We start from the raw sequence: 6,774 nt of genomic DNA, 5'->3' as shown, positions 1-6,774 counted from the left end.
TGCGGGAGCTATGAAACAAACAACTCAAACTTACACCTTTACACCATGAAAAACAAGTTATCTCATCTTCATCTGTCTGCTCATATGAAACATTCCCAGAATGCCAAATACAGTCAACACATCCCTTTGAATTTCCTAGTAGCTCTAAAGGAATAGTTATACATTTTAGGAAATATGTGTATTTGCTTTATTGCTGTTACGTCCCTCTACAAACACCTCGCCAACAGAAGGCCCGACATAATTAAAAGCTGGTGAGCCGGCCAAAATTAACAAAAAGAAGAGGAGACACCCAGACCAGCCCACAAAGGGCACGTAGGATCCACATAACTAAACCTAACAGAAATAAAGCCACAAACTCACCAACCCAAACCAAGAAACTAACAAAGGCAACTGCAACATAACAGAACAAACATAAAAAAAACAAGCTGCTGCTGCTGATCAGGCTGGGAAAATGAGAAAGAGAGTCCAAGACCTTTGTTCCCTCTTTATAGGCTCTCCCCACAATTATCCACTCCGGGCCAGCTGGGAGAGAGAGCACAAACAAAAGGGTCAATAATAAGGTTATACATATCCCATCCAGCAGGGGGGGGGGGAGTATGTAACAATTGCTCAGAGTTAGATGAGAGGACTGATACTCTCTCATGTCTGTATGGTAAATATACTCAGTTGGCCTGCTGCTGTAGGTTGTCGCTGTTGTAACTAGGGGTGCACCCGAATACAAATACGTTATTCGGAAAAGCACAAATAGTGGGGGTTTTTTCTTTACGAATATTTGTTCCATACAAATATTATAAAAATGATTTGTTTTCGGGAAGAAAAATACAAACATATCAATCTCAGTGTCTCTCCTCTGCTCCGCTGTGACGTTTATCAGCAGGTCTCAATAAAGGGAGTCACATCCACCTGCTACATGACGCACATTTCCTAATTTGGACGTCACTCCCGGAGTCGGGGGTGTTCCCCAGAGATAAAGCTGAACTATTGACACACGTGAAGGGACTCTCCATAACCTGTTGTTCCCCTTCTCCTTCCTACAAAGTTAGGTTGTAACATCAATGGTGCTGGAACATGTAAGTTCTTTATTAAAGCAGGTTGATTACAATCAAATGTGACGAACAAATCCTCTGCATCTCTTATATGAAACCACAGGTGGTCAAAGATGTAGATCAGAGCTGAAATGATATTTTTGATAATTGATTAATTGTTTAAGTCATAAGGCAAAAATTGCCACTTTTCTCTGGTTTATATCACAGTAAACTGAGCATCTTTGTGTTTTTGACTGTTGGTGCGACAAAGCAAGACATTTTAAAAAGCATTTTTCACTATTTTCTGACATTTTATGGAAAGAGTAAACAATGAATTGAGAAACTAATCAACAGATTAACTGATAATGTGAATAATGAAGCCCTAATGTATGTTTATTTCACTCTGAAAGGAATGAAATGTTGGAGTTTGTGTGTCTGTAATTTAGGAATAAATACCTGTGATGACACCTGTGTACCAGCAGGTGTTTGTTGGATCTAAATGTATGTACGCACTCAATCTGAAGCCAGAAGAAATGAATAAATCTGATCAGTCTGTGTGTGTGGAAATGAGCGCACACTGGGTTGATAAATGATAAATGTCTCTGCTGTCATCGTTTGTTCAGGGTTTTTTTTTTTTTTTTTTTTTTGCGTGCACGTGCTAACAGGTTTACACAGGTGACACAGCGCAGAAAAGACGACAGACAACGAGGGAGAGAGGAAGATTGAGGAGGTGTGATGAGCTACTGTCAGCAGGAGATTGTGTTTGGCTTAGATCACCGTGTGTGTGTGTGTGTGTGTGTGTGTGTGTGTGTACATATGAGTTTGTTCATTTCCTCTCTCTTCTATGAGCTCATGCCAAAATAAGCTCATTACCATCACAGGAGCCAAGGCAGGAATTCAGAAATTCATTAGCTCAACGATTTGCATAGTCTCGCTTTCCTCTGCAACTGTGTGTGTGTGTGTGTGTGTGTGTTCCTTCTCCCCTGTTATATATATATATATAAATATATATGTGTGTGTATGTGTGTTTGGCAGCGCTCGCTGCAGGCACTCAAACCCACTCCTACCTGCTACTCTGTCATGGTTTCTCTTCCCCTTGTGTGGTTGAATTAAAATGTTCCCCCTCGCTCTGCTGAAGGTTTGAGCTCCAGCGCGATTCATGTTCAAAGAACTCCAGTCTGAGAAGCAGAGACTGACAATTACTGCAACAAAGGCATGACCGACAGGGAGAGAAGCTTTAATTGAGTTAAAATTGAGTTTCTGAATAGATCATTGTGTTAATTTTAGAATAAATATAGTTCTTTTCTAGCAGGGTGCACTCCGGCTCAGGAGAGGGAAGATATGAAATCTTTCTCATGGCCCTTTTTCTGCCTTTTTCATTTCTCTTCCGGCAGCGTATTCATTTTCTGTCCCGTGCTTATCTGCGATAATGCCGTGATCTATGCTTCGCCCCCAAGTACAATATCAAAGATTCAGCTGAGAGAGCTCTGCAGCAGGATATGTCCTGTTACACAGAGTCCGAGTTTGTTTTCATGACTTTATTAATACAAGCCAGAAATGTGGAAAGTGTTGCTCAATATGACATTAGAGTTTGAATCTATCATTGTTTACTGTTGTGATGAATAAAGAGGTTTCACTATAACCCTTTACATCTGCAGTAAGTACATATTATCAGCTTTTAAGTTGATATGTTGAACTTGTTAGCAAACAGTTGCTTATTTCCACATCCAGCAGTTATGGAGCAACATTATCATTCATGTGGAGTCATGTTTCTGTCCACCTGGTGAATCTAAGTCCAATATTCACTCTCTTTTAGCTTCTGTTTTTGTTCTCCACCAACTCCTGAGGGAAATATCTGGCTCTTTAGCTGTTAAATGCTCCACTATGTTCACCAGCTAGTCTACAGCTAACTGTGTCTGTTTGCCGTTTGGTGCTGAGCAGGTAGTGTACAGCAGCTTTTTACAGCTTTATCTCTGAAAATGACGCTATGAGACGCTGAGAGTGAACCAGAACAGTAAAGTTGCAGCCGGACAGATAAACAATGAGCTGAAACTCACTATAAAGCTCCATAAAGCCGAGAGGAGCTGCAGAGTCACTGATAATTTTCTGTAGGTTCATCACTACGAGCCAAACACATTACACACTGACACATCAGACTGTGGTGTAATAAAAATATCAACTATAGCAACGTTAAGATAACTTTAAATCACATATTTTAAAGTGAAAGAGAAGGAGAAATTTTAATATGGTAATTTAACTTGTTTTTGTGGAAAAAACACATCAAACAAGTTATTATTCAAAGCAGTGTTTATATCTTAAAACATGTCTGTAGATTAATGACTTATATTGATAAATATAAATACTAATAGTATAGAAACATTAACCGCTATGAATTATGAAATTACAGTTAAGAATTATTATATACAGTTTATTTTCCTAAACAAACTAGTTAAAGTGGAGAAAAAGCTGAAAAGGGCACATTGTGTTTGTAGTGTTTTCCATTCACACTCATTCACACTTACACAGCAATGTCTGATTTATACAGACTGTCCCTTTATCCTGGTGGACTTACGCTCACCTGAGGGACGTATAGAGACGTTGTGTTTGGACTGGATCACGTCCAGTCATTTGAAGCTCACAGCAGACTCCAAATCAAGCCGGACTCCAACCTGAGACATTCAAGGACATTCAAAGGATGCAGAGACGTGACATGTTTCCATGGAGAGTGTAGTTTAATCTTTAGCCAGAAACAATCACATCAAAGAGCACGACAAGAGAAAAGCAGTTGAACCATGTGTGTGTGAACTGTGTCATGTTATATATTTGGAAAATACACTTATTCTGTTTCTGTCTGAGAGAGAGAGAGATGTTCAGATGGATATTGTTCTATGTCTGGGTGTTGTGTACAGAGCTGTCTGGAAGCTAGGCTAGCTTAGCATTAGGGATGTGCCCGAATACAAACACATGACTCTGCAAAGCACAAATAGTGGGTTTTATACAAATATTTGTTTCATGCAAATATAAGAAAAAAACAACATGTCAAATACCAGTTTGCAGGTCGGTTACATTGTTATCTCAGTCTCTCTCCTCTGCTCCGCTGTTACATCTATCAGTGGTAAGTCCCAAGAAACTCTCCATAACCTGTTGTTCCCCTTCTCCTTTCCACAAAGTTAGGTTGTAAAAAATAGGCAATAAATGAAAAGTGCAAAGCAAGAATCACCTCTGAAGTTCTTCTACATGTTACACGGTGTGCTGTCTCTGTGTTATGGGTGTATAAATAGGTAGGGGTCTGCCTGCAATGAGGTGATGAGTAAAGTTTTAGCTCAGTAGTCAGCGCAGTCGTCTATGATGTGGGAGACTCCAGTTCAAGACCCGATGTGGGGACCTCCTTCATAAGGTAGTTTATTCATGAACACTTATTGTAACACTTTAATTTTCTAAAATTAAAAGCGTAATAAAAACAAAAACAGGATTTTTAAGCCTCTTTCCACGTTTATTCGAATACAAATACAAATACTGGGATCTCTGCACGTCCCTAGTTTAACAGCACCGACTGGAGAATTAGTTTATCTGCTAATATTCACACAACAGGAATGGATGGAAACAAGCATACAATTGAATTTTTTTTTAACGATTTTCTGGAAATTTGGTTCAAATTTGCACTTTTATTCAAATACAAATACAAATAATTTTGCTGCCTCAACAAATACAGATACAAATACAAATACTGGGCTCTCTGCACATCCCTACTTAGCATGCTTAGCATGTTGTTCTGGTCCTCCATCATGAAGAAACAGAGCTAAATGAGAGTGAATATTGGACTTACATTCACCAGGTGGACAAAAACACGACTCCACATGAATGATAATGTTGCTCTGTAACTGCTGGATGTGGTTCAACATATCAACTTAAAAGCTGATAATATGTCAGTGTTGTGTTCACTACTTGTTTCTGATGAAAACCAGTGATAACTAGGATGAAGACTAACTCAAACTCAGTCCAGATGGAGACCAGGATCTACAGTCAGCACAGTGTTTCCCAGCTACTGACTTTACACGTTTAATCATGAAGTCTAGTTGTAATTTACATTGTATTACAGACTTTAGATGATGGAAGCATTTCACTGTACTTCTCTATGTGTGTTTGCTTCAGCAGTGATTAAAAGAAGGCAGGAGCTCATGCAATCTAAGAGTTTTATATAACAGAGGAGGTGCTATCTTACTTTTTGTAGTTTGCAAAGGGAATTGTTGACATTAATAGAAAATAATGAGGTAAAACGCCTTTCAAAATGTACAAGTTTATTGCCTGATATTAAAATTCTGATGTAATGTTGCATAATGAGATCGTTAACTTCTCGTTCGCAGTGATTGATTGGTTATTAGGCTATTCAGGGTGATGGATCACTATTTAGTATTCAGCAGTTATTTAGTATTCAGAAAGTCTTTAAAGCTGTGATTCACAGTGACGGGTTGGAAAATAAACGTATGGTTCAAACATTGAGACGTGAACACCTCCGACGATTAAATGTTAAATATTAATTGATTAATATTACATATCAACTCACATGTTTGAGGATGTTTTGAAAGTGTGTTACAGCAACGGGTTTTGCATCCCGTCTGACTGCCTTGAAAATGTTTTTTTCCATTTCACAGTGAGGATTTTTGTCCTCGGCCGCCTCCCACACCCACCTGTTCCTGCAGGAGAAACCCTCTAATGGAGCTGAGTCACAGAGGCCACATTAACCTCGAAGCAGCAAAAAGATTGTTATTACATGATCTCTTTTTCCTCCACTTTGCCAAATAACTTTGCCCTCCATTAGTAGCTTTTCTCCTATTTCAGAACATTGACGCATAACCGCTGTGCCATTTGAGCTTAGCTACTCAAAACTTTAACCCTGTTTGGTCCAACAAGTTTTCATGAGCAATTTGAGTTTTCTAAAACTGTTTTGACTTCATGTTTCTCTACGGCAGAGTAGACGCCGCTGTAAATGTCATTGAATTATGTCATAATATTATGAGACAAAAGTTGTGATATTTTTAGAGTAAAGTTGGAATTTTTGTTAAAATGTTTCAGAAACTGGTTTCAGTTTCTTTGATAATAAGTTAAATTGCTTACTGGTGAAACCTGTAACTTCAGATCATCAACATCACTCTTTCACTGCTTTCACATCAATACTTTGTCTCGTAAAATTACAAATATTCTTGTAATTATGACTTTTTTTCTTGAAATATTATGACGTTCATTTCATAAAATTACAACTTTTTTCTTGAAATATTACTTTTTTGGCATAATATCACTTTTTTTCTTGAAATATTATGAGGTTAATTTCATAAAATTACAACTTTTTTCTTGAAATATTACTTTTTTGGCATAATATCACTTTTTTTCTTGAAATACAACAACTTTATTCACATAATTCAGATTTTTTCCTCATTAAATTACAACTTTGCTCTCATAATATTACAACTTTTTTTCTTGAAACATTATGACTTTGCTCCTGTAATAAAACTTTATTCTTGAAAAATGATGATTTTATTGTTATAATATTCAGATGTTTTTTCCTCATTAAATTACAACTTTCTTCTCGTAACATTATCACTTTTGTGTCTTGAAATATCATGACCATTCTCTTAATATTCTAGTTGTGTCTCAAATCACATACTTCTGTTAGTACACTTCTGTGTAGTACGCTGTGTACAATATGTACTTACTGGTGTAGTGCGCAAATTTTGACAGGGTAGTGTTGTCT

The 6,774-nt window shown here is 37.6% G+C and overlaps 1 long non-coding RNA gene across 2 annotated transcripts; it reads right to left on the bottom strand.

Annotated features, from left to right (window-relative positions):
• Window positions 1–323: 323 nt before the first annotated feature.
• Window positions 324–4,112, bottom strand: LOC122968730. 2 transcript variants are annotated; one of them, XR_006398874.1, is made up of 4 exons: window positions 4,073–4,112; window positions 3,604–3,694; window positions 2,093–2,203; window positions 324–522 (listed from the first exon to the last, which is right to left on the bottom strand). It is a non-coding gene; the product is annotated as an uncharacterized LOC122968730 (long non-coding RNA). The 2 variants fall into 2 exon arrangements; XR_006398875.1 differs by lacking the exon at window positions 2,093–2,203.
• Window positions 4,113–6,774: the final 2,662 nt, after the last annotated feature.

The sequence above is a fragment of the Thunnus albacares genome, chromosome 18 (genome assembly GCF_914725855.1).
Source record: "Thunnus albacares chromosome 18, fThuAlb1.1, whole genome shotgun sequence".
Taxonomy (NCBI): Eukaryota; Metazoa; Chordata; class Actinopteri; order Scombriformes; family Scombridae; genus Thunnus; species Thunnus albacares.
This window is presented reverse-complemented; position numbering and strand designations above follow the sequence as displayed.